Source organism: Haliotis rubra, unplaced genomic scaffold (assembly GCF_003918875.1).
Source record: "Haliotis rubra isolate DU_JTF1 unplaced genomic scaffold, ASM391887v1 Scf60, whole genome shotgun sequence".
Lineage (NCBI taxonomy): Eukaryota > Metazoa > Mollusca > Gastropoda > Lepetellida > Haliotidae > Haliotis > Haliotis rubra.
This window is the reverse complement of record NW_025767302.1, coordinates 1099124-1125841: the sequence shown is the minus strand read 5'-3', so window position 1 is coordinate 1125841 and position 26718 is coordinate 1099124.

Here is a 26718-nt window from a genome sequence, read left to right as displayed (position 1 = left end):
GATTAATTTAAGGCAGAAAACAAACGACGGTGTCGGTGACCTAAATTAAGAATCCTCGCACAGGGCTAACTGGCGCGCTGTTCTATTGATGTGTCTGCCGTTTCATGACGGTTTACGTTCGGATTAAATATCTTCTCTAAAGTATTTTAATTACATCTGTGATTAACGTAAACCAAGTGAACGTCGCATTTCTACTACCAACGTATGTTTAGATCAGTACATCCAGACGAAGCTGAGTAGTCTAGCGACATTCCACGATTGCATTGTGGGAATGTAAACATTGCGAACGTTACCGTGTCGTTGAAAACTTGCGAGTCGAATTGAGACATTTAAAACGTCAGAAAACATAAACGTAATGTTTCCACCAGTGATGTTAGGTGAGTGAAGCAACTGCAAACCAAGAAACGGGATGCAACGCAGTAGTTTACTGTAGGAGGCTGTACAAGGCGATGACAACTGACATGCATCGTGACGTCGCTTACATTGAGACGTAATGTAAAATGGTTCGATTACGAGGGGGCACACTAGAATGGCGCAGTGACGGGATAACGTCATTCAGTTGTTACGTAATCAAAAAACTATACCTTTATTGTCTGACAATGTATTTTTTTTTTCGATTGTTCTAACCGCTAGGCATCTTAGAAGTGGTAATATTATCTTTCATTGTTAATTGTTCACAAAATGCATGATAACATTACGGTCATGCTACAAGACACAGGGCAAAGAGTGTCTACCTATTGCCACGTGGGAGAGACGCCTGTCAACAGAGACCTAGAGACAAAACAAATTGACTTTACCGGAATAACACGTCACTCATAATGTAAGTAAGGAAAGGCTTCACGTCCGCTTCACTGTATGGACGTAAGTGTCCTCTGTAAAATGCATTGTGGTATTTATTCTGCTTAAACAAACGTTAGTGGCAAAACCTTTCTCAAACCATCAATTATTATATTTACTACCCATAACATTTCATCATTTTAGACAGTTAGATTCATACACAACAGACCATGTTATATTTATCAGATTAAATATTATAATTGAGTCCAGTAAAATCTACGCCTTTGAGAAGCTTGACACAGACGAAAGAAAAAAATTAGTTCACAGTGATGTATTTCTCAAAGCAGTACACTGTACATATAAGTCAACTCTTTCCGTGATATTAAGAATTGTGAGCGTCTATTGTACGATTCCGAGTAGATCATGGGCATTCTTGACAATCAAATACTAGCTATTTGCCAGAATGTGACGGTATCCTGCCCCACCACTGGCAACTGTCACAAACACACGTAAACTATGAGCAAATCAAGTGTTCACACGAACTGACACGGTACGCTCTTAAACGTCCAATTTTAACATCACTGAGGCTACTTCTGGTGAAAAAAGCAAACGCTCATGTCGTAAGTTTCGTGTGTGAAATAACATTTACCCTATTATTAACATTTGATGTGTTTTTGTTGGCACGTGTTGTATTTTGTACATCAGTAGTACCCACGGGGTTAATACCCATACAGGAATACAATAACTGCTGTGTTAGTGATAGATAGGCAATCCTGCCGTTTACACCTTTCGTTTATTCCCCTGTTAAGTAATAACACGATTTAATAACTCACTCGTTCTGGGAGGAAACCAGAAGAGTTTAAGTAAACCACCAGACGCAGACATACCTCTCCATTTCGGAAGAAGGATACTGCAGCATTTTACCATCCCATGAGACCCGAGCTGCAATTATCTGTGATACTTTGGACAGACCCGCGAATACTGAGTTGGTCTGATGCCAGCTAATAAGTATTGATATCGGTGAGTATTTGTCAGTGGACAAGTTAGATACACTTGAAGTTTTCTTTTATGGTTATTCGTGTTTCGAATTACACAAACAAGTAACCGAACAAACCCAACTCGACCATGTAGAGATAAGGACTTACTGCAATAAAATGCTCCAGGATATTGTTGTGAAACGAATTTTTTAAAGGTCATTTTCACTTACTTTATCTTTATGTAATTGATCTATTTACAACTTAAAATACTACAAAATGGATTTCGATTGTCGGCTTAGCTTCCCAGCGCAAGGATTGGCTATCGTTTAACGAAAATGGAGCCTAAAAGTATACCAGCATACAGGAGTTGTTTGGCTGGTTGATAAACGAGAAGAGGAAAATACGTTCATCTGTATAATTTTACGTCTAGCGCGTCTAGTTTCCGGTTGCCGGACCTTCATCGATTCTCATCAGCTTCTTAATGTAGGAATCGTGAAAACATAATAACCTAACGTCTAAAATTGTACACAGACGGATAGAGTGATTACACTACACAAGTGTCTGCCAGATACCATTTATCTGTTAAATGTTGTTTCAAAGCGTTTCTAACGAGCGAAATCAAGTCAGATAGGTTTCGAAAAAACACGTATTTCTTACACATCCAGAAATCGCACCAATTAGCATTGACATATAATTTGTCAGCTCTCATGATCAGTGTGGCGCATTAATATATAACACAACTGCCATTTGTCACGTCATCCGACGGACTGCTTACTACCCAACCCTTATATGGTCCTCCACACATACCTCGGGTTATCGAAGCGATGGTAATGAAAACTGGAAATGACCTAAGAACATTTATTTACCCTATGAAAACAACGTTCGACATAGAGTTTACCCGTGAAGATCCGGGTTAGAATTGGTCTTCAATAACCCATGATTTTCGTAAGAGGCGACTAACAAGATCAGGTGTTCAGGCTCGCTGACTTGGTTGACACATAGCATCGTATCCCAATTGCATAGAACGATGCTCATGATGTTGATCACTGGATTGTCTGGTCCAGACTCGATTATTTGCAGACCTCCGCGATATAGCTTGAATGTTGCTGAGTGCGGTGTTAAACATCAATCCAACCAACCAACGTAAGTCAGTTTGAAAGAAGCATGACTAAAATACCAATAGATTAGAATCAGGAAAGTACTTCGTCCTATCTGACTTAAGCTCAATACTATGGAATAACTAACCACGGACCTGGAATTCGACGTCACATGTATGTCTGATACAAGTTATTTCAAATGAATTCCTCACTCACAGGTGTGTAAGATATACAAGCTCGCATGCGTTGATATCGTTAATGCACCTTTACAACGATTTCAGGAGCACGTTGGTTGTACGTATATGTTAAACGAGGCGATCAACAACGGAATAACCATCGCAATGACGTATCACTCTGCGGAAAACTAGTGGCACTAATGAAAACTGTAAACCGTGCCAGTGTGAATAACATCGATATTCTTCATAAAGATATTTCAATGGTCATCGATAAATTATTTCGAATTCGAAGAGCAGTTTCAGAAAATAACGAACTGGTTACGTGTTCATTTTGAGTACAATTGTTCATTTTCAAATGTATTGCAATCAAACATTTCATGATTAACTATGTGTTTTCGGATGAATCCTGGAGATTTTTAAATTCGAGTACACCTGAAATTTGAGATGTCAGGTTGCGATTTACTGAAATGGGATGTCCCTAGACGGCCACCACCTCCTATTGTAGGCCGGGAGTGCAGTCGCCCGTAGAACACCAGGATTAAGGGGGTCGTCACATACACTTCATGATTTGGTGACAATTTTCCATATGCAACTTGCTTCTTGGACGTGTTAGCTACTCGTTTTGCAGCTTGGACATTGTATTATTCATTCTTCAGGACGTCTATAAAGAAGGAGAGGTTAGGATCAGAGTGTCCAAGTGTCCAATGATTTGTCGCTTTCAGATAACAAAATGATAACTATTTCAAACTTTGAAACATGTTTTGTGTAAGAGGATTTGCATGTATTTGACAATTGAACAAACTGATTATTTTTTCATACCCTGCGTAAAATATGAATTTGACAGTTTAATGAAATCATTAAGTTCGTCCTGTTGTTTCAAACTTTGGTTATTTTGGGCAGAAAACTTGTATGACTGCTATGAGAATGTTTCAATGTCAGGTGAGCGTGGCCTTTAAGAAAAACATTGATGGATGGTTGCTTACAGGGAGTAATTGTCCCGAACAAATGCTTTTATCAGATTTTGTGTGAAACATAATAATGTGACAATAATCACAAAAGGTATTATGTTTACACACAATCTCGTCGTGTGTCTTGCAATGCTACCAATCGATATTGTGTCCCAACGGTTGATGTTCAATAGTCCCAAGAATGTCAGCTAAAATTTGATGGGGTCAGCAAATATAACATCAAAGAAGGAACCCACTGAAACCTTCTCTAATGTGAAATATGATCATTTCCAGATTAAGGTAACAGTTTGATTTGAACATCATAACAGCAGCCACCACGATAGCCTAGGCATCAGATGGTGTCATGATGTTGGATAATGGTAGAAGTTTTGAAAAGTGTCATTAAACAATCTAGATTTCATCGCTTCATTTTTTAACGAATATCGCATCGTCAAACATTTGCTTCGTGTTTTGACTGGAAATTCGATGTGAAATTTGGATAGGAATGCTGTTTATCTCTCTGCGCACTCCCTTCGCAGTACACCCCTTCACGAAACTTATGGCCTCTTGTCAAAAAGGAAAACTGTACATCTCTAATTGGATATGAAAGTTGGATAGACCTGAATTGGTCTCCAGCAAACTATGCTAGTCATATGAGGCGACTATCGGGATCAGGTGACCAAGATTGCTGACTTGGTTGATTGTATCTCATGGTATCTTAATTTTGCGAAGATCGATATTCATGATGTCAATTATTTGATTGCCTGGTCCAGACTCGATTATTTTCAGAACGACGTCATATAGGTGCAAGGTCGGCTGCATACAGCCATAACCTGAGTAAACAGAACACGAACTTGTTCGGAAGTCGATACGACAGTACTCTGGTTTTTGTGGCTTAAATCAAGATTTTACTTTTACTTATTTATTGTTCCAGGTGACACGATTTGGGTGGTTGATGTCTTATCTTAGTAGGCAGCACTATCAGGCCTACTGCTACTGCAACTTTAAGCGTAATAATCTTCATCTCACCATCTAGCCTTGCATTATTTCACTGGAAAGCATTTCACTTCACACAACCTAACATCATTTCACCTTACACACCTGACATCATTTCACATCACATCACCATTTCAGCTCACATCAACTGACATCATTTCACCTTACATCAACTGACATCATTTCGCCTCACATCAACTGACATCATTTCACCTCACATCAACTGACATCATTTCGCCTCACATCATCTAACATCATTTCACCTCACATCACCTGACATCATTTCAACTCACATCACCTAACATCATTTCGCCTCACATCACCTAACATCATTTCACCTCACATCACCTAACATCATTTCACCTCACATCACCTAACATCATTTCACCTCACATCACCTAACATCATTTCGCCTCACATCACCTAACATCATTTCACCTCACATCAGCTGACATCATTTCACCTTACACACCTGACATCATTTCACCTCACATCACCCAACATTATTTCACTTCACACAACCTAACATCATTTCACCTCACATCATCTGACATCATTTCGCCTCACATCACTTAACATCATTTCACCTCACATCACCTAACATCATTTCACATCACATCACCTAACATCATTTCAACTCACATCACCTAACATCATTTCACCTCACATCACCTGACATCATTTCACACTCACATCACCTAACATCATTTCACCTCACACATCACCTCACATCAACATCATTTTCACCTCACATCACCTAACATCATTTCACATCACCTGACATCATTTCACCTCATCACCTAACATCACCTTCAACATCATTTGACATCACATTCGCCTCTCACATCACCTGACATCATTTCGCCTCACATCACCTAACATCATTTCACCTAACATCATTTCCTAACATCATTTTACCCTCACATCACCTGACATCATTTCACCTCACATCACCTAACATCATTTCGCCTCACATCACCTAACATCATTTCAACTCACATCACCTAACATCATTTCAACTCACATCACCTAACATCATTTCGCCTCACATCACCTAACATCATTTCGCCTCACATCACCTGACATCATTTTACCTCACATCACCTAACATCATTTCACCTCACATCACACCTAACATCATTTCAACTCACATCACCACATCACCTAATCATCATTTCACTCTCACACAACATTAACATTATTTCACCTCACATCACCTAACATCATTTCAACTCACATCACCTAACATCATTTCGCCTCACATCACCTAACATCATTTCACCTCACATCACCTGACTTCAGTTCACATCACATCACCTAACATCATTTCGCCTCACATCACCTGACATCATTTCAACTCACATCACCTAACATCATTGCATCTCACATCACACAACATTATTTCACTTCACACAACCTAACATCATTTCGCCTCACATCACCTAACATCATTTCGCCTCCCATCACCTGACATCATTTCGCCTCACATCACCTAACATCATTTCGCCTCACATCACCTGACATCATTTCACCTCACATCACCTGACATCATTGAGATGAAGGTGCACATTGTTCTGCATGTGAGTCGATACAAGCTCTAGGGACGTGCATGCAAAAGAGAGAGTCGTCTTCAACACGTGCTAAGATCTTATGCAGAAAGTATATGGCAGTATCTCATCTCAATAACGGATTCATATCAAGTTCTCCTTTACAACATGAAATCCGTTATTTAATATGTTTGCTCACATTATGATACTTCCTCCCTCGAAACTATGCATTTCCAAGGCGCAGAATTCTTTATTAGTTTCGTCGACACTGTGTCTGTGAGCAGATCATCATCGACTTTCAGTTTGAATCGCAATACGTCAGGGAATAAACATTTCCATAATCATACGGAATCTCTCCATCGAGCGTTTCCGACAACATCCTGAACATGGTTCATGAATCACTATCGAAGAGTGATACTACCATATGTTATACCACATGCAATGGTAATATGTCTGACGGCATGCTACGCCATTGCAGTTTGGCCCGTCTAACGTCCTGACCAAAGATGGCACGTGTGGCGGTGATGTCTGGTCAAAATGGACCTCCTCGCAGAACCACGAGTTCTGTTTGTCACACAGTCTGCTCCAGGCTGTTTGGGAGTAGACGTATGGCTCATTGACAAGAATACGTGACAGTTTGAACCAGTAGCGAAGATACGAAGTCATTCTTCGAAACGATTGTCCGTGATTCCTTTTTGTGATGCGTCTTTTCCATGATATAAAAAACATATTGCCCTGTGAAAATTAAACGATTTTCGAATAATAAGGTATTATTATTTCCCAAACTGTAAGGACTTACTTTCAATTAGACTATTATGTGACTAACCTTCCAAATATAATGCCACATTCTTTCGCTAATGATTGCGTTAATAATTATAATAATATAATGCCAATATTCTTTCGCCATAATGATTGCGTTAGTATTATCTTACAAACGCAGCAAAACAACGTTCTACCAAACCTCAAACTCATAACCCCACTTCGGTTTAATTAGGAAGAGATGTATATATTTATACAGCTTCAAAACCTTTAAATATTCAAAATATTATATAATATTACGACTATAACATGAGCTGTTTTATGCATTACAATCAATTGGTGTTGACACGATGTAAACAATTTTCTAGTTTTGTCCTAGTCGTATGATCAAACCTTTGATCCGCCAGAATCCTATGACCCAGGGCCCCATTTCACAAAGTAATCGTAGTGCTAAGGTGATCGTAACTCCCATAGCTTTACATAGACTAACGACAGTCGTAGCGCTAAGATCGCTTTGTGAAACGGGCGCCAGGCTTCGACCCGAGTGTTTCCAGACTGCTCCTCCAGCATCAGTTTGGCACGACGCAATATAACCAGAATACCATAACTCTCGCACTCGCCTTTTTTAAAAAACGAAGCAACGTTAACACTCAATCTCAGGAAATTCAACTGTCTGGCAACAAATCCAGGCTTGTAAGGTCTATCTCCAGATACAATTATCTGATTTAAGCGAGTGCATTCCTGTCGGTGTCAGAAGAGCGTCTGTTTAGCCATGCATATAGTCATAGTCAGGATGTGAAAGATTCCCAGCCATTTTATTTGATCAAAGAACCAGAATACCACTATGGAATGTGCATTAATCATTAGAAAATAGAAAAAAGTTTATTGCATCCGACAATAAAGTAGCAAAATGTAACATAATCTCGTACAGGTAAGCTTAACAACAGCAAGCCCTCTCCGTAGATTTAAAGTTTCTTAACAGAAAAAATAGGGTTAGGCTTGCAAGTCTGTATATTAGACTCAAGGGGAAATACGTTCAAGCACGGTCGGAATAATGATAGGAAGCACCACGACCGTTTACTCACCTCCGGAGACGTGAATTACCGGATAGAGATATGTCGGTAAAAAGAAAAACCGAGTAACACATTAACGAAATAGATTAAAACGCATCAAGTGTCACTAAATGTGCTACATTTTTATATATCAGTCTAAAGTTGTTATAACTTTGATAACACCACTTTATAAATACGTTCTGGATGTAAATACCGAAAACGAGAGAATAGCATGGATGCTGAGATGCGGAATAGCCTGATACATTCATTAGAGTGATTTTATTCCGTTTTGAGATTACAGTTATTAATCGGTATATTATGTATATTCTCCAGATCTTTCTACGTTGAAAGGATTAAGACATACGGTATTACTGCAGTCATTTGGTATTTTGCTTTCATGGTTTCCAAATGAAATGTGTTTACATGTAATTCAATTTAATCCTTTTTATGAAAAAAACATTAAAGTGAATTTTTCGCTGCAAATGATAAGTCTCTTTTTAATGAAAGGTAATGAAATGTTGTTATTACTGGTTGATATCTCTGGATGACCAAAGTCGACCAGGCTGTGTATGTCACTGTATCCGCCACGACCAACCGTGTATGGACATATAGTTTGTCAATACGTATATCGTATGCCTAACAGTTCACTCTTCCTTTTAAACTATATGTGGAGCATATCGGTAGAAACAGGCAAATGAATTTTTGTTACATGCATCATTTCCGCCAACCTAGATGTACTTACCACACAGGACTATCGACGTTAGCGCGTAAACGTTTTATTGATATAACACCAAGAAACATGCTTTCGGGCTGGATTGATATACATCTTATGCCCAACCGTGATGAGAAATAGCAAGAAATGCGGCAGCTCTACAGTGTTCACCATGGTTTGTACATGAGTCGTTTGTTTTGTTAGTGAAATCGTTGTTTAAAGGAAAAAACTCTTTTTACAAACGCTTATGTGCAACTTATCTAACACACATCTTGGCGAATAAGAGTTTGACAGATAAATTGTAGTTCAATCTTTTCGCCAACTTTACAGCTGCAGTACAATGTAACTTCAAAGGCACATTCAACTTCAGTCTTCTTGAAGAGCTGATGAAAGTGCAGTAGGAGTTTAGTGACTTCTAAGTACTATGCTTTGAATGTACGTGTAGGTCATTCTGAGCTCTCCTTTCACAACAAGCCGACTGTTAAAGGCGTCATTCACTCGTTCACTGAATCCATTCCAAGTACTAGTAAGTGACAATACCAAGAGTCATGGTATTGGCAGGCAACTCCTCAGATGCACCCGTAGAGAATAACCGTCAGTCAATAAGTTCACATTCTGACCAGATCGTTTAATGAATTCCCATGTTTGCTTCGAGTCATCAGTGAATACGGAGCGCCCTGTTCATTGGCGAGGGAAGATGATCACACAAGTCGGCTCCATCTGAAACAAGATAATTAAGGCAGACTTTATTCCGATTCGTGTCATGAGTACAGGAAGGTGAAGATTCATTGCTATATTTGTTCATATACGATACCAATGGACTCTTATCTTTCTATCAATGAATACTTTTTACTAATCGCTTAGGATATATCTGCAATGTCCATTATTGCTCCGCGGTGGTTTGGCAACAGCCCAGGTAGGATTCACTTGCGATGAAAACATGCATTTTATAGCTCTTCAAGAGAACCGCCAAACAATTACCAGTGGTGCGTCGGGCTAAATTGCATCGATTCTGGCATGTGAACAACTATGGATATTGTTATAGACAAATTAGTGTCGAATAATACATTAAAGAACGTTGATGTGCCGAGTTACGTCAGGGTAAAGCGTTCGAATGCAATAAAACATGAAAATTGGTATTTTTACTTTCAAAATTCAACAGCTAAAAGTCCATGTTAATGTTGCATGAAAACGGGCAACCCAACCACTTATTTTTTCCAAACGGAATCCTTCTGATTCTAATAACTGTAAGCCTCGTTCCACGAAACGACCTTGTCGCAACCGTATGGTTAAGCATGTTAAAGTATGTGAGTTACGAACCTCTCAGCATTACGATCGCTTTGTTGAACGAGTCCCTGGTTTTTGTTCTGCCAATCCTTACCCACATGCCACCCCTTATGGTACGGGGGCCTTGGTGTAGCCTTGCGGCCAATGCGTTCGCTCGTCACGCTGAAGACCCGGGTTCGATTCCCCACATGCACATGGGTACAATGTGTGATGCCCATTTCTGGTGTCCCCCGCCGTGATATTGCTGATACTGCTAAAAGCGGTGTAAAACTAAACTCACTCACTCACTCTTCTTGTAGGACAGACTGGTGTCCCAGTTCCCCATGCTTGTTGACATCATGATGTGGGACAACGTTGTTTACACATAACAGTGAGCATGACTAGTGAGCAAATCTCAGAAAGGCCAACATTCATACTGCTCAAAGCTTCCAGGTTATACTGTACCAAATCAGAACCTTCGGTTCAGACTGAATCATCTGACAGCAGCGATTGGATGATTTTGTGTCAGATTTTTGTGGGTTTCCTAATGTACATCCATCCAGTAATTAAAACTGATCATGTTTTTCAATATTCAGTGCTATCTGTTTTAACACAATTACTTATGCTGAATGTGTGCAGAGATCTTGCACATAATACAGTGAAAATGGTGAACTTTATGCTCATTATATAAAATGACACGTTAATCAGTATACAACCCCACCTACGATCTGGTTTTCTTTGAGCTATCCATTATCATTCTTTATTGCTGGGGCGGTGGGGTAGCATAGTGGGTAAAGCGTTCGCTCGTCACGCCGAAGGCCCGGGTTCGATTCCCCACATGGGTAAAATGTGTGAAACCTATTTCTGGTGTCCCCCGCCGTGATATTGCTGGAATATTGCTAAAAGCGGTGTAAAATCAAACTCACTCACTCACTCACTTACTCTTTATCGCTAATTACCCAATTAAAACAAAATATATGGAATTCTCTTATGATTGACATCTATGACTATTTACTATCACTTTAAAAGATAGAAAATATACCAAGAATACGTTTTCACAATCTTGGAGCAGTATCATGGACATAAGTGTCTGAAAAACATACCAGTGCTATATGAAAATGTATAAGAGCAACACGTGGCTTCTTGTGATTCTTACAAAGAAGTTCTTATTTTGAAAAGGTGTTTGTCTCTTTTATGTTCCCTTTCACATGACCTTGTCTTATTTCATCTGACTTTAACGGATGGTAAAACAAACATTTCTCTTTTTTTATGAACAATGAGGAGAGTACAAATTCTTTATTATTAATATGAGCGATGTTTCGGTGTATCTGCTAACACCGTTATCAAGCAAGTGATGACTTAATGAATAAAGAAGTTACATATCCATAGAACTCTCCCCAGTATTCATCACACCAACTTCTAAATGCCACTCAAAGAAGTCATTGTTTATAGCCTTGTGGTCTTGAAACCTCGTAATGTGTATTGGCATTGTCAAGTAATCTGTCAACCTTGGGTTTATTGCATCACATATATATTCGTTGCTTAATTGACAAAAGCTATTGTGTAGAATATTGCTGCCCAGGAGACCCAAACTGCAATAAAAGGCCTTTCTGTCTTCATCCTTTGTTCGAATCCAGGTTCGCGCCTATGTTTCATCAGCATGTTCATGTTGGTGGGTTTTACCAATGAGTATAACGTATAAGACTTGCATCCATTCGGCCTTTGCTTCCACATCAGGCTGGTATACCGTGAAATACCAGAGAAACTTCCAAAGCCGTGTTAAAGCTAATTCACTCACTAACTCATTCACTATCAATTCAATGCTCTTGATATTCTCACTACTGGTGGTGTAAACAAAGGAGACAAAACTGAAGCCAACTGTACGATTCCGACATTATGACCATATGTTTGTTTATCTCTAATGCTACCAGGTGTTCGAGCAAAGGGACGCGTTTTCTGGGCCACCATAAACACATGCAATGGTTAGTGAAATGTTCATCGGTAAAAACACGGGAACATAAGGGACTAGTAAGAAAGGGGAATTGCATCAGACATAAGTTTTTTCACCGTTTGGAAACGTCATCCGCATGTGTCTCATAAAACGTTCAGATAACTTTACTTGAGGCCTTCAATGTTGTAACCTTTACAAAACAAATTTCTGGACTGTGACGCTATTTGAAATTTTGATAAAAAGAGCACGCTCGATTGTACTTCAAAAGTTGTAAAATGTAAACACAAAGGCTGCACTTGTAGGAATATTGTTTCACGTGAAGGAAAAAGGGAGAGTGAGTCTTTTAACACAGATGAGGCGCTCTAAACAATATTCCAGTTATATGACGTCGGTCAGTAAATAATTGTGTGATGATCCGACTGTTCAGTGATTGACATCATGAAAGTCGATTTTCCCAATTGAGACACGAAGCTATACTTTGATCAAGTCAACCAATCTGACCACCCAATAGTCGCCTCTTAAAAGATGCTGAAGACCAATTCTTACCCGAGTCACAATGGGCTGGTTACCATAGGAATATAAGTGTACCTTCCATAGTTCATACAAAACTGGCAGCCATATAGCTGGTATATTGCTGAGTGCGGCGTAAAACCAAACTCACTTACTCACTCATACAAAACTAGACTGGAAGATAATGACTCGCCCCTTGGTCTTCATGCTGTACCAACCAGGTGTAAAGCGACTGTATCACATACTCATATCACTTCAAAATCTGTAAACATGCTATGTTTAGAACAAATTTCATGATCAGATTATGTTCATATTCGGGTTATTTTAAACTGAATCATTTCAATAAATCAAAACATGAAAGCAACTTTCAAAATGTTTTTACTACTATAACATAAACGCGTCCACACTCCATACGGCAAACTCCATGCATGAGATGCCCGTGGGAACCGTGCCAATTTATATTTATCAGAGAGGTACACAAAGTCAGTGGTCTTGATTACCAGTTGTTCAGCTTCCATTTTAGTCGGTTAGGCGGCTGACTTTGTGTGCTGGCAATTAGGGTGTGTGTTCGAATCCCGGATGGGACTCAAGCCAACAAAAGCACTAGAATCTGTACTTTACTGGGTAAGTGTAATACCAAATGAAATGTGTTACCTATAAATCAACGGAACTATATAGTTATAGGTGGGAAGTTGGATTTCGTCCCCTGTGTGTTTTTTCAAATATGCCCCCGAAATCAAGAGGGAGTATGGTGCCATAATGTTCAAACAGCTAAAAACAGGCTCTATGAAGCGAGACATCCTTTGAAGGTTCTGATTTCAACTGCTCGCCACAGGCACCAACGATTGATGTGGGCTATGCAACATTAAAGGCCAGGTTGTGAAAAATTAGAATCACACGTGTTAACTGATGCGTCGCGGTTCTGCTTGTGGTTCACAGATGGCAGAGCATATGGTTGACGTGCACGAGTGGTCTGCACGAATTACAATCCTAGAGTGTAGTACAATGGTGTGGGGTCGGATCAAAGGATAACCGATCTGATTATTCTGAACGGTACACTGACTTGAAAAGCGATATCTTGAACACATGTTGTTATCTCTTCCGAACAAAATCTCGGCCGGAACTGAATATTCCAACACAAAATCACCAGAACACACCGAGCTTGTATAGTCACCGATTAACTGCGGCAATAGGAACAGGGACTTTTGACTGGTCTGTCAAATTGCCAGACAGGTCAACCACCACCACAGAGCGTGTGTTGGACCTACTAGGAACGCAGGGTGATCGCCATGAGTCCAGCACAAGCCAATATGGCCCAAGTTGAAGTAGCTGGCAATTTCATGGGCAATCTTTCGACGATATGCCTGCAAGATGTCAAACATGCATTGCCCAACACAATGGACACATCCGATACATAAACCCCCACCAATATTTCTTTGACCTTTGAGCCTTACACGCTGAAGCATCGCCATGATTTCACGCGGTTTTTTTATTTGGCAACAGTCCACCGCTATTAACGCCGGTAGCCAAAATAGGACCATGGACGTACCGATAACATTTGGATTTGTAAACGACACTTCTGTCTCAGTCAAAGGAATAATCTAGTTACAGTCAGTGAAATGTACTTTATATGCGTCTGTCCACATGAAAAGGATCCAATTTCAAAACCAGCAATTTCTAGAGGTACAGAAATAGATCCACGGGTCTTTGAAATCAGATTATTTCTTCCCACTTTAGCTTTGAATTATAGGATGCAGATCCCAAAATAGATGTCGCAGGCATATCTCCAAACTGCTTGTTTAAAACAGAAAAAGAAAATAACACAGGAAACTGAGACAAGTGGTATCTTACAATGGTAGAATGAGGACGAAAAGCCTCGTGAAAGTTGACGCTAAAGTGGAATATCGATCCATGTCGTTACACTTGGAAATAGTCCATCAACATGTGTATTACCAGTTTTTCTGCCACCTAGTACATCAGCATCGCCACATGGTTTAAACATATTTTTATTCCTAGAGAATCTGGTTTGGTAAACAAGCAAAATATATCATTTAAACAAAATACACAAGAACTGGATTAAATCAAATTAAATCATATATGTGCGTTGAGCCTGCAGCTACCTTTCATTACTTGATTGCATATAATTGTCTAGACTAATTTATCAAATCGTTTAGACTTAAAGATGTATTGGTGCAGGGACTCTATTATGTTCTTATTGACATTGTTGTTTGCCGGAGGTATTCCGTATAACACAGTTTGGAGATTGTGGCCATTTACATAGAAGTAGGTATTATTTCTAATAGCAGTGTATAACTTACATGTAAAAAGATAATGAACAGTATCTTCATTGTGGTATCCAGGGTTGTTAGAAATGTGTCTATTTACTTTATCCGCATTCAAATCACTACAGCCGAGCTTAAGTCGACTGTGTACGATCTGACAGAATTGACTGCCATAGAGTTAGCGAATACTAAATTATCAGGTAATGAATTCCAAATTTTAATTGTGTCAGGTAGGAACGATTTTTCATGATATATTTTAGTCCTACAATTTATTGTTTGCAACTTAAATTTATTACGGAGATTACTTTGACTGTTTTCAGAGACAAAGTTAGGGATAAGGTCACAGAGGTAGTCAGGTGCGCTGTCGAGTTATACCTAGGTGTTTATGACTTTCCACTTCTCGTATCAGGGCTTGGTTCGTGTTCAAGGTCGGAATCGTGTCATGTTTATGTTTACGAGAAGAATTGATTGTTTTATAGGGTTGAAGGTAACTTGCCACTTGTCTGCCCAGCTAGATATACGGTTTAAATCATCGTTCAGACAGGATGCGGCAGTATCGTGATCATCTACAATTACGTAAAGTGAGGAATCGTCAGCAAATAAACGAATGCAGCTTTTTATACCATCTACTAAATCATTTATGTATACAATAAAAGTAAGGGTACTTATACGGAACCTTGTGGGACGCCAGCAAGTACAGGTTTATAATCGGAACTGTATCCATTAATGACGACTTTTTGTGATCTGTTTTGTAAATAACTTTGAAACCAATTCAAAAGTGATCCACCAATACCACAGTTTTTAAGTTTAGAAATGATGCCCTTGTGCCATACCTTATCAAATGCCTTACTAATGTCACAAAAAACAGCCCTGACCTCTTTACCTTCATCAAGTCCTTTCGCTATAAAATCATACAAATAAGTTAATTGGTTAGCGGTAGAGTCGCCTGGCATAAAACCCGATTGTAAATTGGTTAAAATATCATTGTCTCTAAAGTAATTAAATATATATGCCACATATATGCAGGGAATTTCTGTGTGTATCTACAATCTGCCCCAAGCAATGAATGGGACAGTTTCCTTTCTTAGTGGCTTATAAAGTTTAACTCACTCATTACTTTATTATTAGGAAATACGTGTATAACGAACTGACTGATATAACGATCTATGTTTTAGTTCCGTCCACTTGCTCTATGTTATTGTCGTATAACGAACTATGGTTAGAACAAGCTAAAATGAATGTCCCTTAGAGTTCGTTATACCCTTAGTTCACTTCACTTGAAACAAATCGTCCTTCAACCTTTTGTTCCGAATACAATTTTGTATATAATGTACTTCCGTTCGATTCCCAACATGCATACAGCGCATGGAGAGCATTCCAGGCGCCACCAGTGTTATTATTGATTCATTATTTAGGTTTTGATTACCATATTCACAAATCTGCAGCAAACATATACACTTAGAACTAAATATTTTGTTCATTCATGGATCGTTGTATTATTCAAACACTTGTAGACGTATACATTATAAATGTCTGGTGTCCCCTGCCGTGATATTGCTGGAATATTGCAACAAACGAAACTCACTCACATTATGAATGTAAATTATAACGACTGTCGCGTCTCGACTGCTAGCACTAAATACACACAGGCGTTGGTCCTAGGCCCAACAACGAGCTTCTGATAGAGACGAAGATAATCTGAGACATCAAATTTAACGCCAAAGTTCTTATCTTCCACAGTCGACCACCGAGCAGTGGTAATCTTCAGGAAGCAAATTGAAGGAAACACGCTCTTCAAGGAGGCGAAGAAAAAGGGGACACAGTTGTTATGGAGTGAAGTGTTCATCCTGAACGTAATTGGTTCTGTGAATGTATCTTCCACAACGGTCTTTCTGATGTTTTTTTTCACCGATAAGTACTTTTAGTCAAACATGAAAGTCGCAATGCAATGTTCAAATAAACTGTGAGAAAAACACGCATCTTCGGGTGTTTAAAAAACCTACCCACTGTTGTACTTTACCATGAAAGGAATGCTTAAAGAGTTCAATAAAACCAAATTGACATATAAACAGTGAATTAACTACTGCTATGAGATTGCCAGGACTTCACAGTAAATGGTTACCAGGACTTTGCACAGTTGACAAATTGTTTACATGAGTTTCAATCATTACATTTTACTTACATGTATCAGTGAGGGCACAGTGAGGTTAAAACCTTTCTGCAATCATCTATTTTTATGGGGGTGCACAGTGGTTGGTTGTTGAAACTCGGATAACTCGAACTATTTCCCCAGTTCCCTTTCACCTCGACACAACGATATTCAGCTGAAACTGATTTCACTTTATTCTCCTAAGACGGTCGATAGACGTTTCATTAACCGGGTTCATTAGGGAAACGGTTAAATCAAACACGTCAAAGACAATGTTTTCTATGCAGCAACGAAAAGTTATATTATATTTACCATGATGCCATTTATTCGAAGACTTGAAATCTATATTTTTTGTGATACATCCGTAAACACCATTTGTAATCAACAACCTCTAATTGGGTGAAAGGGTGAGTGAGTGAATTTAGTTTTACGCCGTATTCCAGCAATAAAGCGGCGGGGGACCCCAGAAATGGGCTTCACTCATGTGGGGAATCTAGCCCGGATCTTTGACGTGACCACTAGGCTTCTCCACCACCCCATCTGTAAGCTTTAAGAGGGACTGGTTTGCAGGGGCCCGATCCACAAAGTGTTCGTAACGTTACGACCTGTCCTAACTCTATAGTTTATCATAGGCTTACGAATTTCGTAGCGCTACGAACGCTTTGTGGATCGGGACCCTGGATCTCTGACAACACTGCTGCATGCCATCATATCCCAATTGCGATGCTCATAATATTAATCACTCGGGTTTGTCAACACTCGATTATTTACAGACACCGTCACACAGCTGGTATATTACTGAGTGCGGCTTTGACAACATATCATATGCTTAAGCTAATAACTTCTTTAAATACAGTCTAATGGTCTTTAGTCAAATGCGTCCAGAGTAATGCTCTTTATACAAACGACCCATGCAACTTCGAGATCGAGGTTAGAATTGGTCTTCAGCAACCCAATGCGATAATGCTTGTCATAAGAGGCATCTGTTGGCCAGGCACGTTGACTTGGTTGATGTATGTCTTTGTTGTCCAATGGCGAAGATCCAAGCTAATAAAATGCCAGTCACTGGATTATCTGATCTAGAATCGATCATTCACATAATATTGTTGAGTCAAGCATTAAACAAAGAAGTGTTTGATGTGTTTTGATGTCGATTAGTCACAGAGTATTGTTGAGTCAAGCAACAAACAAAGAAGTGTTTGATGTGTTTTGATGTCGATTAGTCACAGAGTATTGTTGAGTCAAGCAACAAACAAAGAAGTGTTTGATGTATACAAACACGTCCAGTCTCATGTTCTATATAGTTCAAACAAAGGTTCGTTATACAAACACGTTGATTCAAAGATTAGTTATATCAGGGATAATCTACAACACGTCTTATAGTCTCCCTGGTTATATAGACAATCTGAGGTTCGTTATGCGTGTCACCCTGAGCAATATGGTATCTTTCAAATCAACTGATTAAACGTGAATTTTGGTCAACAATTTAAGTTCAGATTTATTGACAATGTCAATTTGCGTCACACTCTAATAGTTCTATAACAACACAACGGCACAATTACAGCATGTACAAGCTACATTAACTGCATACAGGATTGGGATCTTCAGTCCAATTAATAGCTCTTCTTCTCCTTGTCTAGTCGATCTTCCACTGTCTTAAATATTCCTTTTCCATGCTGACTGTCTACCTCCGAATGTTTAAAGGCTCATAAGGATTTTGCTCGAAATGTGTTTCAAAACTACAAATGAGATCTCCGTGTTCTCACGGAAATGCCATCCTACTTGTGGTAAGGACCCCCTTGCAGGGTCAGTTCCATCTATAGTGCTAAGTTATTTAGTCAGTTAGGGGAACTGGAGCTAAGTCGACATGCTCCAAAATATTCACACATACATCGTTTCATGGGGTTCAACAAGGGGTAAGTCACACAACAAAGGGCTAGTTTTTGGCTGAACAACACAGTGTACTGCTTGATTTGTCGTAAACCTGGTCTGAAGTCCAAGTACTTCTCCAAATGGCTTGTAACAAATCAAACCTGCAGACGACACTTGAACATATCACCGGCAACTCGAAATCAGTTCAATTGGTAATCCAGATCTGCTTTCCGATTAAGTATGTTGAAGACTGACTGACTGACTGAGTTTGGTTTTACGCCGCTTTTAGCAATATTCCAGCAACATAATGGCGGGGGACACCAGAAATGGGCTTCACACATTGTGCCCATGTGGGGATTCGAACCCGGGTCTTCAGCGTGACGAGCCAACGCTTTAACCATTAGGCTACCCCACCGCCCGTATGTTGAAGAATCTCAGCTAAGTGGCTTGTCTGGCACTAATGAATAAACGAGGGGAAATCTTCTCGCCAAGAAAGACATAGATTTTGTAGAGTTTATGGAACAGACTAGGGCAAGTGTCCGCAGAAGCTGAATGTCTCAGGATGGAGGGTCTAGAAAATACTAGCAGTTATTACTAATGTTAAATTTGTAAAATATTAAGTTATAAATAAACATTAAATAACACCGTCGCAGTATGATGCCATCTAATCAGAAAGATCCCATCTTGTAAACATCATATGCTCGTGTTAATGATTCAAAGGACTTGGAGTGGTATACTACTAAAACAGAAGAAACTGACAGCCACAAATACAGATTGTTGCATAGTTGTAACTATGAACATATCTTACATAGAAATATATTTTTTTTAATGTAATTATTTGCGAAGTATTGTTTTTTTAATATCTATAATGTTTTCTAAATTAGTCATGAAATCGTTGATATCGTGACGAGCGTGTTGTACGGACTCTTTGACAACACCTGACTGTTGTTCCACAAATGGATACTTGCTCAAGTATAAAAACAACCATGTCATTATCTGTGAGCCACATTGCAAAGGAAATCGAAAATAACAGTGGGAAAGATGTTAACAGTATACATTTGGCCAGTTTCATTTGACACAGATGGCACTGATAATCAGACATCATATGTTCGTCCTTGAGGAACACCAGACATAAATATCAAGGGAAACATATGCTCATATTGTCAGTGGCTACATCAGAAGCAGAGGGTATGTCAGAGTGTCAACATTCTTGCCCAAAATAACACCATGCATGATCTAGTTAAGTACATCCATTTCCTGCTCATTTCTTCAAAATTGTAAAATATATTGCTGATTTGACAGCGTATTCATTTGACAAACTAAACGCGTGACAGTTAAATCTAAACATCGGTTGATGTCCTGGCACAACATGATATTTGGACACTTTTCTGCTATAAAGATTGTAAATGTCATGGCGAACAGTTGTAAAATGTATATGTGAAAACGTAGGAAAAAGTTTGTTGTAGATGTTTCCAGATGTGTATGTTTGTTGTAGACTTTCGATGAATTGTAACTGACAAGATGATCTTTAGAACAGTATTAGTGAGCCACTTGGTATATTTCTGTCTCGTGTTGACGATCCATGGGTTTAAATAAAAATAAACTAAACATCGTGCTGTGTACGGTAAAACGATTATTCAGGATCTGAACCAAAATGATGAAGACGAGTATTATAATGCTGTCTCACCAACTACAACGTTCATCTTGTCGAGTTTATCAGTTTAATATTACATTTCACGCAAAAGATATGCTTTCCAAGACACAATTACTTACAGTGTATACTTCCGTTATGCTGGAAGGTGTTAAGGTGTAAAATGAGAGGGGCACTGATCCAGAGCGATTAATGTTTCTCGCCAACAGTTTAATTACGAAACTAACCTGCAAGCTGGTCGGTACCTGCTTCCTCGACCGTGACGGACACAGGGACATTTGGCAAAGAACATTCTTCAACCTAAACAGCGGGACATTAGGAAGGGTGGATGCCCATCAGATGCCCTTATTTGAAAATATCCCCGGTAGTTCTTGTCTGATTGCAATAAATTATCCCAGCAGTGTAAACTTTTCGGGTTTTCTAATGCTTGGATGCTATAGTGACTGATCCAATTTGATCTTATTTCGTTGTTTTTACCTCGATATTTAATCATGTAATATACAACTATATGATGTCTATTACATATGATATTAAAACCACACATTTGATTTATTTGAATCTGTAAACTAAACAACCCCACTTTGCCATTGCTAGAAAAATCTGAAAAATTACTTAGGTAAATAGGTATATACAATTGTAACACAGCAACTAAGTACACAGCAACTGGTTATCAGTATTTCTTATGCAACAATGAAGTTCCATTCGTATCCTCCAAACAGTGTCGGCCCATACGCTTTTAAGGCAATTAAAATTGCATGCAATACAGCGATTACTACTCCCTTTGCTGTAACCCGTGTTTGGTGGTATAAACCTACACATGTTATTTGTCATCATTCAACTGATGGTCAGTTAATGAATTTATAACAGGTATAATTAGTGGTAATACCACTCAGACTACCCGACAAAGGTTCCCATTTGGCATTTCTCGTGTCTGGAGTAAATACTCAACATTATTAATAAAGGTCTGATGTGACAAATGTATTACATGTTATGCAATATGCGCATGGAAGTGCAACAAGAGGAATTATCAGCTGAGTTACAAAAACAAGCATCGATCAAAGGATTAACTGATAACATGCTGATTGATTAATTACCTTTATCTTGCACAACGGATTTGTCAAAAGGTGTTTATGTATGTAGATTTACTAATCTATACTGAATACACCCTGTCGTAAAGTACCTGTGTCAAAACAACGTCCTTCCTTCGAATACGTTGATTGATTGCTCATTATTGGCTAACTAAATTACTTTTTTAAAGAATGGCGGACATCATGAAATTAGTTGCCATGTGTGCTATCTTGGGTGACCAATGAGACTATACACCACTTTTTCGCATATTAGAGTGTAAAAAGACACATGACATGGAACAGGATTCTTTGTCAGCTGCAGACGAATGGCATATCGTTCCTTTATGTGGATATTGATGGATACCTTCCTCGAACAAGGTAATAGCCTGACATTGTTGCTATGACTTTAGTCAGTTTTAATTTTAATATTTGCATTTCGTTTTTATTTATTTGTGGTAGCATTCAATAGAATCATTTTTCCGCCGTGAAGTGTAATGAGACAGACAACATACACTAGGTCGCACCAGGGATACTCTACAACATAGTATAGTCTCCCTGGTCGCACTTAGGGCGTGTGTGAAAGATGATTCATGTTAACAAGCTATAAACTGTCTAGATATTACAGTCATGTTATAAATTCAGTATAAGTATAAGCAGATCGTATGCTTTTAATTAAGTTTCAAAATGCATACAAATAATAAACTAATTAGGATAATAAGACACAATATAAATACGTACATTGACTTCGTTATTATTCAGTCCTAGTATTGTTTTACCACTGGCAGATGGTTAAACTTTAACAAATTTTCATTTGTTATCATAAAAATGAAGATGGAAATATTATCGAGTAAAAAATATTTCATTTTTGTTGATCAGTATATACTTATACTATCAATTGCGTATACGGGTGGCGCAGCAGAGGTCACGAAACAGTCAAGAATTCTGGGATATCATCCGGTTACTCAGGGGAGAAAAACAATAACAAACGCAACAACCAGTCCACGGAAATTGCACTGGATCAGTGCCCCTTTAATTAAGTGTACATTAGTCATACTGGTCAGAAAAAAATTACGAACTAATTTGCACAGCAACACAAGTGTACTGGTCACGACAACACACGACTCGTGTTTCAGTCATTGCTTTCTATGCGTAACAGTCAAGTATATAAAATAGCCATTCATTCATAGCCACCTGTTGATGCCAGTATCTTCTTGTCATAACGAGCAATACAGATTGATAACACATTTGAGAGAAAGTATGATGGCGCAAACCTAAATGCTTATTTTGAATTTGGAATGATTTCTAATAAGAGCAATGCGTTTTGTACTTTAACTTATGTCGAGCTAAAGAGACACACTCTTTCCATACTGATAACACAAATCTGTTCAAACATACTTCCTTGTACGATTCGAGCTTAACCAAAGCCATGTAATATGATCTCACATCGAGATAAGATCTAGTGCCAACAGATATGAATCATGATGACGATACATAAATACTTTCCGTGATGTGCATGTAATTTTAGATTATGTTCTTCTCCCATTGGGGTATCAAATTTAGCAATATGACCAGCACGAACATTACGCAAACTAAAATATCGATAAGATATGTTGTGATTGTCCTTTCCCTTTTTATTATGTACTTTATTATTCTCAACGCATATGCACTTTATAGCATCGATCTTTCAGACAAAAGTCCAAACATGAAATGAAATGGAACTGAACCTTTTTAAATGCAACCTATATAGTGGTTTGATAGATTAGTATTACACTATTACACACGTTTGTAAAATTGCATGTATTTTGTTGATTGTGTCTTAGAATTTCAATTAATACAATCAGAGTTTTGTCCTTAAGATCGTCAAACGTTTGCTCGTGTGTTTACTTGAATCATGGTAAACAACGGAAGCGTAGATCACTTTGGGCTTTCTTCACACGCCAAGATGACCCCTCAGGATGTATCTAAAACGATGATATTTAGAAATCAGTTTACACCGAAATCCCCAGTTTACTTCAGTTAATAACTGCTTCCAGTGAGACTAAGCAGGGAACTATAGCTGTTATAAACAAATGGAAAGGTCAGTAGCTCTAGGATCGTATTGACATGCAATATTATCGTTTAAGCAGACATTATTAATGAATGTGTTAACATGTGACAGGCAAATATCATCAACAAAGGAAGACATGCAAGTTAAAGAAAGATTAAATGTGAATGACACATTATGATCACTACAACATCCCAAACATAGGATGTCCTTATGTCATAACGTTAACGTCTCTGCTTCTTTTCATTCATTATCTCACCACAATGCACATTCAGGCGGGATGTTTCACCAACCTAGCCAAGGTCTACAACAGAATTCTCCCACGTTGTTCTGACATGTAGAAGACATCTAAAATATAGCTCATAACTGCCACAAAATCCAAATCCCTCAGTTACTTCCTTTCGTTGAAATACAGTCTACGACAAAGACAACTGCATTAGCAGTGTTACGAGAATTGAACTGCTCCTCATAATATATCACCGAAACATATGCTGATATTGCGATAGCCTCAAATGTCGGTTCAGTCTTTACGGAGCCTTCCTTCTGATATGAACATTAGTGCTGCTATGTCTATGCAGACATACTCTGCTGCAATCTGGGAATAATGTTATCGACACGTTAGCACTCAATAAACTACTCTTGATAGTCTCAAGTATCCCAGTGTAAAGGATTCAAATACACTCAAACAAATTTGATTCGATAAAAATGTGCGGTTCTAACATTTATCAACGCTTAACTACTATTTAAGCATTTTAAGCAGCAGGCAGTGTTCACCTGTAATCCGTAACGAGTACATTTTTTAAAGATTACTGTTTTCATGGCTACTATTTGATCGCCCATTTTCAGGTACACTTACTTTCTTCTTATGCTTGTTATCATGAATGCTTCCAGAGTTGAGATATCCCCGCAGAGAAAGTTACATATAGCTCTTTTCAAATGGTATAAACGGATTGATGAAAAGAGAAGAATCATTTTCATAATCACAACAGTTTTCTACTAAAGGTCCACCGATTTCGACAATACCATAGGCATGTGTTTATGAATGATCATTCTCCAAATGGTACTATGTGTTCGGCAAACCAATGCCACAAAGAGAGGCAAAGACAATAAGACAATAGTATAAGTGAAGCAAGGGAATTGCATCGGACATGTTTTATCTGATTTTGGGTTTGTCAAATTTGGAAAGATCCTCCAGATGTCTAACATAAACAAATTTGAAAGCTTTACTGCTGCCTTTATTGCTGTGGCATTGTAAAAGCATCTTTTAGTAAGTGTATCATTCCCTTCCCAACCTTCTTAGAAAGAACATGCTTGGATATAAATCAAACGTTCTGAAAAGTAGATGCCAAAGTCTGGAGCTTTTGGAATATTGTTCGACATAAAATGAAAGCTTACAATTGGAAGGTTAGGTCATCCCTCTGGTAACATACTCCTGAAGAGAGTTCTCTAATCACAGACGTTTCAGGCACAGAACTAAATATCAAGCTGACGATTTTCTTGTTCAGATAGTTAAATCATTGACTGTAAGTAAAGTATATCAGATCATTGCTTTTGCTGATTTGCCTTATATAACCTGTCACCCAAATACACGCCACTTGTCTGCCAAGCTAGATATACGGTTTAAATCATCGTTCAGACAGGATGCAGCAGTATCGTGATCATCTACAATTACGTAAAGTGGGGAATCGTCAGCAAATAAACGAATGCGGCTTTTTATACCATCTACTAAATCATTTATGTATACAATAAAAGTAAGGGTACTAATACGGAACCTTGTGGGACGCCAGCAAGTACAGGTTTATAATCGGAACTGTATCCATTAATGACGACTTTTTGTGATCTGTTTTGTAAATAACTTTCAAACCAATTCAAAAGTGATCCACCAATACCATAGTTTTTAAGTTTAGAAATGATGCCCTTGTCAAATGCCTTACTAATGTCACAAAAAACAGCTCTGACCTCTTTACCTTCATCAGGTCCTTTCGCTATGAAATCATACAAATAAGTTAATTGGTTAGCGGTAGAGTCGCCTGGCATAAAACCCGATTGTAAATTGGTTAAAATATCATTGTCTCTAAAGTAATTAAATATATATGCCACATAAATGCAGGGTATTTCTGTGTGTTTCTACAATCTCCCTCAAGCAATGACAGACCCGTGAAGATCCGGGGTAGAATAGGTCTTCAGCAACCCATGTGCTTGCCATAAAAAGCGACTATCTTGTCGTAAGAGGCGACTAACGGGATCGGGTGGTCAGTTTCGCTGATTTGGTTGACACATGTCATCGGTTCCCAATTGCGCAGATCGATGCTCATGCTGTTGATCACTGGATTGTCTGGTCCAGACTCGATTATTTACAGACCGCCGCCATATAGCTGGAATATTGCTGAGTGCGGCGTAAAACTAAACTCACTCACTCACTTACTCAAGCAATGAAAGGGACAGTTTCCTTTCTGAGTGGCTTATAAAGGTTAACTCACTACTTTGTTATTAGGAAATACGTGTATAACGAACTGACTGATATAACGAACTATGTTTTAGTTCCGTCCACACGTTCTATGTTATTGTCGTATAACTAACTATGGTTAGAACAAGCTAAAATTAATGTCCCTGTGAGTTCGTTATACCCTTAGTTCACTTCACTTGAAACCAATCGTCCTTCAACCTTTTGTTCCGAATACAATTTTGTATATAATGTGCTTCCGTTCGATTCCCAACATGCATACAGCGCATGGAGAGCATTCCAGGCGCCACCAGTGTTGTTATTGATTCATTATTTAGGTTTGATTACCATATTCACAAATCTGCAGCAAACATGTACACTTAGAACTAAATATTTTGTTCATTCATGGATCGTTGTATTATTCAAACACTTGTAGACGTATA